Raw genomic sequence first — 13761 nt, forward strand, 5'->3', positions numbered from 1 at the left:
GAACAAAATAAACCAAAGGAAAAGAAAAAGAAAACCAAAAAATAAATGCAAAAGGAATTGAAAATAATAATAATAATAATAATAATAATAATAATAATAATAATAATAATAATAATAACCAAAGAAGAAAAGGAAAAATAAAATAAACAAAAGAACACAAAAATACCCATGAGAAAACTGGAAAAAACCCGTAGAAGAAACAAAAAAACTAAGGCTGCGTTCGGAGTGCAGGAGAGCAAAGCAAAGGAATGAATAAAAGTATAGGAAGTGAAGATGGGTGAACAGTGCAAACCATAGGTTTCCAACAGGACGTTTCCTTTGGTCTGAGTAGATGTTATCTTTCCCGTGAAAAGTACAAATGGGGGGCACTTTCCTGTGGAACGAACAGTGCTGATTCCTGTGGGGCGAACGGGCTTACAGGAAAATATTCCCGTGGAAATCGAACCTGCATAACTCCTGTGCGATTCCTGTGCACCGAACGCAGCCTAAGGGGAAAAGTAAAACAGAGTTGACCTAGGAAACCGATCAACCGCTCGCGAGCGAACGTCGCATGGCATGGCAGCGATCAAAAAGAAAAATGGGTCGGCCTAGTTGCTACAGGAGACAGAAAAATCCTTCAGCGAGAGCTGCTACCGTCTCGCTTCAACGACATTCAAAGGGATTATTACAGCCATGTGACGCTTGCTGCTAGTCAGACATGGCAGCCAACATCTATCTACAGATAAAGAAAAAAATAGCTAAACTATCTGCTTCATAGTTATCATTGTGACTTTCATCATAGACAGACCGGCATTCCTCGAACTCTCCTGCATGGGCACCACCGTCACACAGTTAGAAGCGATGATCACACGTCTGACCAGCAGATCATCTGCTAGAGCTTGAGCTTGCTTATGGGCATCAGCAGCTATCACCGCCGAATAGCCGAGGTATATATGGACAGCAGCGACAGCCCAAGTCAAGTTTTCGGAGGCTGGTAGCCGGGCCGGGTGCGGGCAGAGGGGCTTGGCCCGGTAATCCATACCAACAGTACGCGGCGCACACCCTCCGCGCGTCGCGTGGTGGCTATGGTCCCGGCGTGAGGCGGGCAGCGGTCACGGTCTCGCGGACGCGGAGTATCACGCGCACACGCACACGCAACCGCGCATGGCACTGCCACACTGCCGGCCTCCGCCTCCGCTCCGTTGTGTGTGCGCAGCAGCAGCTGCTGCGGCGTTACTCGAAGCCTCGGTTCCCTCGCCGCCGCATGCAGAAATGCCTTTGCGCCGCCGCATGGAGATCTTTTTGCTGTCCCAACCCACCCGTCCTCCCTCCCGATCTCCATCCTTTGGCTTCTCCCGTTTCAGTTCAACCGGGAAGGGTACGACACACAACGGGTACAGTGGTAGTACGAGCACAGCTCCATGCCCCTTCAAGTTCAGCCAGGGTTTTTAATGAACGGAGCAGTGGAGTAAACGAGGTTGGCAGCGCATCAGCATTCACGGCCGTGCTTCATTAACTCCGCGAGATTTGTCCGCAGGACCGATCCAAAGAGAGAGAGGGACACACACAAGGAGCAGTACGTAGTACGACGAGCGCAGAAGCCCCTTCCCCTCTCTTTACTGCCCCTGCCCACTCCGGCCCGGCCGTGGCCACCGGCCGGACTCAGCGCAGCGGCAGTGCCAATCAGTCGGTTCTCAAACCATGTGTGCGTGCTGTGCCTGTGCGCACACATAAAAACACACGCCCGGTACCGACGCGTCCTCGCTCGCTCCCGCTGATATCCCGGCATGCCGGCCGGCCACCCTTCTCTTCTCTTCTCTTCTTCCGTTACTGACCAGCTGGAGCTGGGCAGTGACAGAGATGGGGTGCCATTTCCTTCAGATCCAGGAAAGCCGGACCTGGTTCTTCTTCTTCTATAATCTTTATTTTCCGGCCGGCCGCCCGGGTGCTGTCCCTCTCCTCGGCCGAATCCACCACCGGTGTATCGTCGCTCGGGGTCTCCCGTCCCTCCCTCCCTAGATAACAACAAAACAATGCACCCGTTGCATTGTCCTGGTAACTCGGGCTCGCCGGAATTAACTATCAGCTGCCTAGTACCTGGCTACCCATGCCGTACACTTGTTTACGCCCGACCTGTCCAATCCAAGCCAAGCCATGAAACATAAACTAGACTAGCATCACCAAGCACGAAAGGAAACCAAAGCAAGAAATGCAATACCCTCTTTTCGCAATAGGGCAGCCGTGCCGTCATGTGCACGGGGAGAGCACACAAGCGTACAGGAAAATCGCCGCCGATCCGTGACACGGAGCTCTGCCGCGGCAGATGGACACGAGCCGAGAGTTCAATGATGCTCTTGCTCATGATCCCCTTTGCCTGCCTTTGCTGCCGTGGATCGACGGGGGCGGGCGACGGCGACGTGTGGCATCCATCCAAGACGACGGGAGCTCACCAGATATACTCTACATAGCTTTGCAAAGACGGCGAGGATTGTTCGCTCCCTCTGTTGCTGTTGATGTTGGCTGCAGGGCAGGGGCAGGAGGAGCGAATGATGGTGGCGACATACAGTTAGCGTCAGTCAACGTCGACCGGTCGCTGCTGTGTGCTCGCAACGACGACGACTGCATGCAGATTATCATGGCCTGGTGGCGTCATCATTGCGCGCGCGAATCAAGCTGCAGCGCCTGGCTCTGGCTGAAATCTCCCTTTTACTCTACTGATTTGATTCGTAAGGTTTATCGTACGAATCACTATCGCGTCACGTGCATGGATATGCTATGGATAGGATAACCAACCACAACCGTGGTCGTTCTTCCGGCCTTTCTTTGGTCGCAGCGCCTGGTCTCTTTGGGTTAAAACAAATTTCTTGGAATTTCGTTTCCTAGGACCACAGTTTCCAGGACAGTCTATGCTGCAAAGCGTGCTTGGTTCGATGAAATGAATTTCTCCAAAATAACTCTATGGGAGTACTCAAAACTAATTTAGATGAGTCATAATTTGGTCTCATTCACTTTAAAAACAGGAACAGATACAACCCACGTGAGCACATACGCATCCTAGGACCACAGTTTCCAGGACAGTCTATGTTGCAAAGCGTGCTTGGTTCGATGAAATGAATTTCTCCAAAATAACTCTATGGGAGTACCCAAAACTAATTTAGATGAGTCATAATTTGGTCTCATTCACTTTAAAAACAAGAACAGATACAACCCACGTGAGCACATACGCATCTTATAGCATCACATTCAATGGCTATAAAAGGTGAATGAGACCAAATTATATCTCATCTAGATGAGTTCTAGCAAAACTGTAACTCTCCGGAGCGGCTACATTATAGGGTTGTTTGGTTTGAGACTAAGTTTGCCGAAGTTTGCCACACCTAAGGTTAGGCAAGTTTGACCAACTTAGGTGTGTGTTTGGTTCATTGGTTCAAGCCACATCTTAGGCAAGCCACACTATGGTCCCACATCACATACACATAAAAAGTGTGGCAAGATTCCCTTAGGCTTGCCAACTTGTGGCTCTCATTTTGAAGAACTAACCTTAGGCAAGTTTAGTAACATTGTATGGCAAAGTGTGGCACTCCTAGGCCTATAACCAAACAGCCCCTATGTCACAGCAAACGGTTCCTTACTTCCCTAAGAGCATCTCCACTCGTTCGGCATCGCAGCACATCCAGCGATTGTGGTTCCGCCCAAGCGCCGACGCTTTTCTGGCCCTGGGGGCGATCCAGTTCGCAGCCACGCCCCTAGGTTTCGGCCCCAAGACGCGCATAAGTTCAAATTTGCCATCTCCCGCTATCAAAAAAAAGTCACAAGTTCGGCGATCAACGGCTGCCACAAAAGTTGGGCGATCACCGTTACAGTTCGGCGATCAAACATACTCGAAAGTTCGGCGTTCAAAAGAAAGGACGCCAGGCAACTCATCAAACGACGGTGGGCTCCTCCGGCGTCAGACTTGGCGGGCGTAGGCGTGCTCGGCATCGGCGTGGCTTCTATGTTGGGTGTTGTTGCGGCATCATCACTCGGGCTTGGTGGCGTCGTTGGGGTCGGCGTGGGAGTTGGCGCGGTCGTCAACGACATCTGGTTCAAGATGAGGCCGCGCTCGACCAGGTACCACGCCTTGACCTGCTCGTCCATCGTCGACATGCCCCCCCATATCAAGAATGACAGGTTGATGTTTCTTTTCTTCGCGACGACGTTGGCCCGGAGTAGGTCGAGCTTGACGGCGTTGTTCGTCATCAATGCCAACCACCGCGCCTCGGATTTCTCTTTCCTCTGGACGGCGTGGTTCTTGGCATCGGCAATGCACTGCTCGATGGACGCGTGCAGCCGCTCGGCAGCCGGCGCGGCGTCCTTCGCCGTCTTGGCTCGTTTGTTGCCGTCTGGGCGCCCATCAGTCGCCCCTGGCGTCGGCACGTCCGCTTGTATGTCTCCTTGGCCTTGGTGAGGATGCGCCGGACATCCGCCCACTTCTCGCACTTCTCGATCTGGGTGAACACATGGAGGAACTTGAACTCTTGGCCGCTGCTGTCCTGGCGGTACATGGTGAACATCCGAACCATCTGCGCCGAAGAACTAGTGTCGACGACGTGCACGGCAAAAAGAAGGGAGAGCTTGCGGCTGTACATACCTGACCCTCAACGTTGGCGCCGCTTTCCAAGCGAGTCGTGATCTCCTCGACGATCACATGCCATTTGTTGCAGGCCGCCTGGATGATCGCCCAATGGTTTGACATGGCCTTTGAGTCGCGCTGCATGTGGATGGTGGCGAAGTAGGGGTCGACTAGCTTGCGCTTTGAACGCCGACTTGATGCGCATCCAGTATGTGCCGGCGTTCTGGTTCGTGCCGGTGACCGGGTCCATGCTGACGGTCTTCAATGCTTCGGCGAGGCACTCGTCTTCTTTGGACGTCCACTTGATGTGCGGCTCGCCCGTCCTGGCCCCCCGCTTCTTCTTTTTCCCTTTCCTCCTCCTCGACGTCGTCCATGTCGCCGGTGAGGTCCATTGTATCTTTGCGCATGGAACCCGGGGGAGGCGGTGGTGGTGACCGAGCCACTCGTGATGATCTCCTCCATGTCGGATTTCGTCGCGTCGGGGTTGCCGAAATGTGACTACAAGGCTTGCGAGAAGGGCAGGGCACAGAGGCGGCGGCGGGGAGGATGCGTACACCGGTAATGAGTAGTTGTACGAGGGGTACTAGACGCCGGCGAACGCGTGCGTGGGTGTGCGTTGGTCGGCGTTCAGGCCGGAGGGTGAGGCGCGCTGGCCATGTGGAAAGGTGATGTTGGGGTTGAATCCACCATGCGCGTCACCGTCGGCATAGCCAGGCGAAGCTGCGTACCCCCATGGCGTAGCCGGTGGCGTTGGCGAGAAGCTGGCCGGCGACCAACGCTCTACTGGCTCCAGGCAGCTTGCGGGCCGTGGCCGTCGGGCAGATTCATCATCCCCGTGCGAGACGCCTCTGCCTCCGCCGCCGCCACTGCGTCCCGCGCCCTCTTGGAGTTGAGCCTGTTCTGCCTGTCGGTGGTGACAGCCTCCCAGTGCTGAACCTCTACCCTCCAATCGGCGTTCTACATGCCCGATGGTTTTGCCGGCTGCGCCCTCGGCTTCCTTTGCTTTGGCTGGGTAGCATCGGCAGTGGCAGCGGTGCGAGAGGCCGAGTACTTCTTTGGCGGCATAGTGGGATGGCTGCCGAATGGCGGGGAGTGAGAGGAGAATGGCGGGAGAAGAGGGGCAGAAGGGGGGAAGCAATGCGAAAAGGAGGAAAAAGTGGGGGGTCGGCGGGAAAAGGCATGTCTCTCACCAATAGGGCGGACCCACATGCCTTTTGGCTTCGGTCGGTGCCCCTAGGTGCCCCACACGGGCTTGGGTTCGGCTCGGGATCGCCGGCTGTTATTTCGTCCCAAACCGGCGATAAACAAGGTCCCGGGGCGCGACTGGGCCGATTTTTCACGCCGGCGCTAAAAAAAGAGCAAAGGGGCATGTTGTGGGCACGGCTGGAGATGCTCTAAGAGCAACTCCAACCGGGAGACCCATTTCGTCCGCCCATGTCCGTTTGGGTCGGCGTGGACAAAAACGTCGGCCCAACGCGTCGACGTATTCTCACTGTCTGCATCGCATCCGCACGGACCCATTTTCGACCCAAAATTGCGCCTCAAATGTGTAGGCCTTTTGATAAGTAAGAGTGTCGAACCCAACGAGGAGCAGAAGGAAATGACAAGCGGTTTTCAGCAAGGTTTTCTGTGCAAGCACTGAAATTATCGGTAACAGATAGTTGTATGATAAGATAATTCATAACGGATAACAAGTAACAAAAGTAACTAAGGTGCAGCAAGGTGACCCAATCCTTTTTGTAGCAAAGGATAAGCCTGGACGAACTCTTATATAAAGCAAAGCGCTCCCGAGGACACATGGGAATTACTGTCAAGCTAGTTTTCAGCATGCTCATATGATTCGTGTTCGTTACTTTGATAATTTGATATGTGGGTGGACCGGTGCTTGGGTGATGCCCTTCCTCGGAGAAGCCTCCCACTTGTGATTGACCCCTCTCACAAGCATCCACAACTATGAAAGAAGAATTAAGATAAATCTAACCATAGCATGAAACATATGGATCCAAATCAGCCCCTTACGAAGCAACACATAAACTAGGGTTTAACCTTCTGCCACTCTAGCAACCCATCATCTACTTATTACTTCCCAATGCCTTCCCCTAGGACCAAATCATGGTGACGTGACATGTACTCAACGTTCACATAACACCACTAGAGGAAAGACAACATAAATCTCATCAAAATATCGAACGAATACCAAATTCACATGATTACTTATAACAAGACTTGTCCCATGTCCTCAGGAACAAACGTAACTACTCACAAAGCATATTCATGTTCATAATTAGAGGAATATTAATTATCATTAAGGATCTTAACATATGATCTTCCACCGAATAAACCAACTAGCATCAACTACAAGGAATAATCAACACTACTAACAACTCACAGGTACCAATTTGAGGTTTTGAGACAGAGATCGGATACAAGAGATGAACTAGGGTTTGAGAGGAGATGGTGCTGGTGAAGATGTTGATGGAGATTGACCCCCTCTCGATGAGAGGATCGTTGGTGATGACGATGGCTTTGATTTCCCCCTCCCAGAGGAAAGTTTCCCCGGCAGAACAGCTCCGCTGGAGCCCTAGATTGGTTCTGCCCAGGTTCTGCCTCGAGACGGCGGTGCTTCATCCCGAAAGCTTCCTTCTCATTTTTCCAGGTCAAAACGTACCATATAGCAAAAGATGGGCATCGGACGCATGCCGGGTGGCCAACACGGTAGGGGGCGTGCCCAGGGGTAGGGCGCGACCCCACCCTTGTGGATGGCTGGTGGCCCCCTCTGGTGTTTTCCTCGCCCAATATTTTTTATGAATTCCAAAATGACTCTCCGCGAAGTTTTAGGACTTTTGGAGTTGTGCAGAATAGGTCTCTAATATTTGCTCCTTTTCCAGTCCAGAATTCCAGCTGCCAGCATTCTCCCTCTTCACGTAAACCTTATAAAATAAGAGAGAAAAGGCATAAGTATTGTGCTAGAATGTGTAACAACCCATAATGCAATAAATACCGATACAAAAGCATGATGCAAAATGGACGTATCAACGCGCTGCGCGTCCCCTCGATGTCGGCTGCGGTCCCACTTGTCGGCCGCCCAACCACCACCCATGTCTTATTAAATGCCATCACCTACCTCGGGGGCCCGCCTGGCAGCGTGTGGATGGTCTGTGAACCCGTCCTTTTTAATGGAAGCATGCGGTGGGGCCGGCCTCATCCACTTCCAACACCCGTCCACATCTGGCGACGCCGTGCTCCCTCACTAGCGACCGGGAACCCGAGCAAGACGAAACCACCATGGGGTTTTTCAGTGGCAAGGGGAGGAGGAAGGTGACCCCGGTGTGAGCTCTTCCCACGGCTCGCCGGGGCAAGCTCTTCCGCCACCGCCTCCTAGACTCGGCTCGCCACCAGAGTGGCAGTGTCTGTAGGCCAGTCCACCAGGCGCGGTGGCACTGGCAATACCGCCGGCCACTACAGTATCCGGATGTCAACCTGCCTCACGGCTGGCATCTGGATCCGCAGTGGATCCCTATTCCGGCAGTGCCACACATGCCGCGGGTGCACGCCAAGGAGGTTCGCCGGCGTTGCGAGGCCCTCACTCCGGAGCAGCGGCGGATGCGTGCCTATGTGCCAGACTCCCCCAACTGGGAGCACTGGTTCACGCTAGAGCACGAGAAGGAGCGCCGCTAGGGCGTCCACGTCGACCACGACGTTCCTCCGTCGCCGCCTAAGGTTCTGCCACATGAGCAGGACGAAGAGACGGCGCACCAAGCCGCCCTCGAGCTAGCCCTGCAGCACGCACTAGAGGCGAGCAGGATCGAGGAGGAGGCCCAATGGGATGGGATGGAGCGTGCCCTCGCCTTGTCGGCAGCAGGGGACTCCGTCCATGCCCCACTCTTCGACTCGCCTTCGCCACCACCGCCCATCGTCAAGCCCAAGCCAGAGCCGGAGCCGATGCGGGAGCGCTCACCGCCTCCACCCACTTGGCCGGAGGAGTCCTACATGTGGACCGGCGAGTACCGCAAGTGGGTGAGCGCGCCTCTAGTCCATTAAGCCGTGACGCCGAAGGAGGAGGCGGCCAACCTTGAGCGCTGGAAGGCGCACTGGCTCGCCCAAGAGGAGGCCGACGGCAAGCGACAGATGCTTTGGGAGCAGCAGCTGCGCCGTGATGCGGAGGCATTGCGGCTTGAGGAGGAGGAGGAGGAGCGTGCCCGGTGAGACGCATTGCCGGCGCCCCAGCAAACGCCGGAGGAGGCTGTCCTGGCAGCATACCAAGCGGCGTTGGGGTGGGCTGGCCTGCTCACGTCTTCATCGACCTCACCATCGGCCATGGCGACGTCAAGGGCACGGGCAAGGCAGAGGACGTCTAGGGCAGCGTGCGAGCGCAGACTTTTTTATGTTTTTATTAATGTTTAATTAGGTTTAAGTGGACTTTGGCCGGTAGTTGACCGGCCACTTAATGTTTAATTATGTTTATTTCTGTGACCTATTTTTTTTCTATGTCGACAAATTTGGGTCTGCTTCCTGTTGGGCGGTCAAGCCAACCCATATGAAAATGCGGACGCGCAAGTCCGCCTGGCCGGCCCAAATGGACGAAAAGTAGACAAAATACGCGTTCGTTTGGGTCGCCCCGTTGGAGTTGCTCTAAATGCCCCTGAGCGAAAAAGGAGGTGCTACCTCTTGAGCACTGCGTTGGTTTTCCCTTGAAGAGAAAAGGGTGATGCAGCAAAGTAGCGTAAGTATTTGCCTTAGTTTTGAGAACCAAGGTATCAATCCAGTAGGAGGCTCCTCAAAAGTACCTCGTACCTACACAAACAAACAAGAACCTCGCAACCAACGCGATAAAGGGGTTGTCAATTCCTTCAGGTAACTTGCGAAAGTGAGATCTGATAGAGATAATAAGATAAGATAAATATTTTTGGTATTTTTATGATATAGATTGGAAAGTAAAGATGCAGATAAAAGTAGATTCGAAACTTATATGATAAAAGATAGACCCGGGGGGGCATAGGTTTCACTAGTGGCTTCTCTCAAGATAGCATAAGTATTACGGTGGATGAACAAATTACTGTCGACCAATTGATAGAAAAGTGCATAGTTATGAGATTATCTAGGCATGATCATGTATATAGGCATCACGTCCGCAACAAGTAGACCAAAACGATTCTGCATCTACTACTATTACTCCACACATCGACCGACTCCTGCCTGCATCTAGAGTATTAAGTTCTTGAAGAACAGAGTAATGCATTAAGGAAGATGACATGATGTAGAGGGATAAACTCAAGCAATATGATATAAACCCCATCTTTTTATCCTCGTTAGCAACAATACAATACGTGCCTTGCTGCCCCTGCTGTCATTGGGAAAGGACAACGCAAGATTGAACCCAAAGCTAAGCACTTCTCCCATTGCAAGAAAGATCAATCTAGTAGGCCAAACCAAACTGATAATTCGAAGAGACTTGCAAAGATAACCAATCATACATAAAAGAATTCATAGGAGATTCAAATATTTCTCATAGATAAACTTGATCATAAACCCACAATTCATCGGATCTCAACAAACACACCACAAAAAGAGTTACATCGAATAGATCTTCAAGAAGATCGAGGAGAACCTTGTATTGAGATTCAAAGAGAGAGAAGAAGCCATCTAGCTAATAACTATGGACCCGAAGGTCTGTGGTAAACTACTCACAACTCATCGGAGAGGCCTTGGAGATGATGTAGAGGCCCTCCGTGGTCGATTCCCCCTTTGGCGGAGCATCAGCGAAGGCTCCAAGATGGGATCTCGCGGATACAGAAGGTTGCGACGGTGGAATTAGGTTTTCGTGGTGCTCCTGGATGTTCTCGGGGTACGTGGATATATATAGGAGGAAGAAGTAGGTTGGTTGAGCCACGAGGGGCCCACGAGGGTGGGGGGCGCGCCCACCCCCTAGGGCGTGCCGGGCACCCTCGTGGCCGCCTCATTTACTGCTTGACGTCCACTCCAAGTCTCCTAGGTTGAGTTTGTTCCGAAAAGATCGCTCCCGAAGGTTTCATCCCGTTTGGACTCCGTTTGATATTCATTTTCTTTGAAACACTAAAATAGGCAAAAAAAAACAGCAATTCGGGATGGGCCTCCGGTTAGTAGGTTAGTCCCAAAAATGATATAAAAGTGTAAAGTAAAGCCCATAAACATCCAAAACGGGTAATATAATAGCATGGAACAATCGAAAATTATAGATACGTTGGAGACCTATCAAGCATCCCCAAGCTTAATTCCTGCTCGTCCTCGAGTAGGTAAATGATAAAAAGAGAATTTTTGATGTGGAATGCTACCTAGCATATTTCTCAATGTAATTTTCTTTATTGTGGCATGAATGTTCAGATCGAAATGATTCAAAATAAAATTTTATATTGACATAAGAGTAATAATACTTCAAGCACACTAACAAAACAATCATGTCTTCTCAAAATAACATGGCTAAAGAAAGTTATCCCTGCAAAATCATATAGTCTGGCTATGCTCTATCTTCATCACACAAAGTATTTAATCATGCACAACCCCGAGGACAAGCCAAGCAATTGTTTCATACTTTAGTATTCTCAAACTTTTTCAACTTTCACGCAATACATGAGCGTGAGCCATGGACATAGCACTATATGTGGAATAGAATGGTTGTGGAGAAGACAAAAAAAGGAGAAGATAGTCTCACATCAACTAGGCGTATTGATAACCCACAAGTGTAGGGGATCGCAACAGCTTTCGAGGGTGAAGTACAACCCAAATTTATTGATTCGACAAAAGGGGAGCCAAAGAATATTCTTGGGTATTAGCAGTTGAGTTATCAATTCAACCACACCTGGATAACTTAGTATCTGCAGCAAAGTATTTAGTAGCAAAAGTGGTATGATAGTAATGGTAACGGTAGCAACAGTAAAAGGTAAATGTTTTTGGGTTTTTGTAGTAGTTGTAACAGTAGCAACGGAAAAGTAAATAAGCGGAGAACAATATGTGAAAAGCTCGTAGGCAATGGATCAGTGATGGATAATTATGCCGGATGCGATTCCTCATGCAATAGTTATAACATAGGGTGATATAGAACTAGCTCCAATTCATCAATGTAATGTAGGCATGCATTCCGTAAATAGTCATACGTGCTTATGAAAAAGAACTTGCATGACATCTTTTGTCCTACCCTCCCGTGTTCAGTGGGGTCCTTACGGAAACTAAGGGATATTAAGGCCTCCTTTTAATAGAGAACCGGACCAAAGAATTAACACATAGTGAATACATGAACTCCTCAAACTACGGTCATCACCGAGAAGTGTCTCGATTATTGTCACTTCGGGGTTGTCGGATCATAACACATAATAGGTGACTATAGACTTGCAAGATAGGATCAATAACACACATATATTCATGAAAACATAATATCAGATCCGAAATCATGGCACTCAGGCCCTAGTGACAAGCATTAAGCATAGCAAAGTCATAGCAACATCAATCTCAGAACATAGTGGATACTAGGGATCAAACCCTAACAAAACTAACTTGATTACATGGTAAATCTCATCCAACCCATCACCGTCCAGCAAGCCTACGATGGAATTACTCACGCACGGCGGTGAGCATCATGAAATTGGTGATGGAGGATGGTTGATGATGACGACAGCGATGAATCCCCCTCTCCGGAGCCCCGAACGGACTCCAGATCAGCCCTCCCGAGAGAGATTAGGGCTTGGCGGCGGCTCCGTGTCGTAAAACGCGATGAAACTTTCTCCCTGATTTTTTTCTCCCTGAGATGGTATATATGGAGTTGGAGCTGAGGTCAGAGGAGGTCCGGGGGGGCCATGAGATAGGAGGGCACGCCCTAGGGGGGCGTGCCCTCCTGTCTCGTGGACAGCCCGTGGGCCCCCTGACCTTGATTCTTTCGCCAAAAATTCTTATTAAATCTGAAAAGTGCCTCCGTGGATTTCCAGGACATTCCGAGAACTTTTCTTTTCTACACATAAAACAACATCATGGCAGTTCTGCTGAAAACAGCGTCAGTCCGGGTTAGTTTCATTCAAATCATGCAAGTTAGAGTCCAAAACAAGGGCAAAAGTGTTTGGAAAAGTAGATACGTTGGAGACGTATCAACTCCCCCAAGCTTAAACATTTGCTTGTCCTCAAGCAATTCAGTTGATAAACTAAAAGTGATAAAGAAAAACTTTTACAAACTCTGTTTGCTCTTGTTGTTGTAAACATGAAAAGCCAGCATTCAAGTTTCAGCAAATCTTATGAACTAACCATACTCACAATAACACATAGGTCTCACAATTACTCATATCAATAGCATAATCAGCTAGCAAGTCATAATAATAAAACTCGGATGACAACACTTTCTCAAAATAATCATAACATGATATAACAAAATGGTATCTCGCTAGCCCTTTCTGAGACCGCAAAACATAAATGCAGAGCACCTTTAAAGATCAAGGACTGACTAAACATTGTAATTCATGGTAAAAGAGATCCAGTCAAGTCATACCCAATATAAACCAATAATAATGAATGCAAATGACAGTGTGCTCTCCAGCGGGTGCTTTTTAATAAGAAGGGTGATGACTCAACATAAAAGGTAAATAGATAGGCCCTTCGCAGAGGGAAGCAGGGATTTGTAGAGGTGCCAGAGCTCGATTTTAAAATAGAGATTGAATAACATTTTGAGCGGCATACTTTCGCTGTCAATGCAACAACTATGAGATGGCTGTATCTTCCATACTACATGCATTATAGGCAGTTCCCAAACAGAATGGTAAAGGTTTATACTCCCCCAACCACCAACAAGCATCAATCCATGGCTTGCTTGAAACAACGAGTGCCTCCAACATACAACAGCCATGGGGGAGTTTTGTTTAATTAATTTGATTTGCTTTGATCTTTTTGGATCATGGGACTGGGCATCCCGGTTACCGGCCCTTTCTCATGAATGAGGAGCGGAGTCCACTCCTCTTGAGAATAACCCACCTAGCATGGAAGATATAGGCAGCCCTAGTTGTAACATGAGCTGCTCAAGCATACAAAACAGAATTTCATTTGAAGGTTTGGAGTTTGGCACATACAAATTTACTTGGAACGGTAGGTAGATACCGCATAAAGGAAGGTATAGTGGACTCATATGGAACAACTTTGGGGTTTAAGGAGTTTGGATG

The sequence above is a fragment of the Triticum dicoccoides genome, chromosome 5B (assembly GCF_002162155.2).
Source record: "Triticum dicoccoides isolate Atlit2015 ecotype Zavitan chromosome 5B, WEW_v2.0, whole genome shotgun sequence".
In the NCBI taxonomy this organism is placed as follows: Eukaryota; Viridiplantae; Streptophyta; class Magnoliopsida; order Poales; family Poaceae; genus Triticum; species Triticum dicoccoides.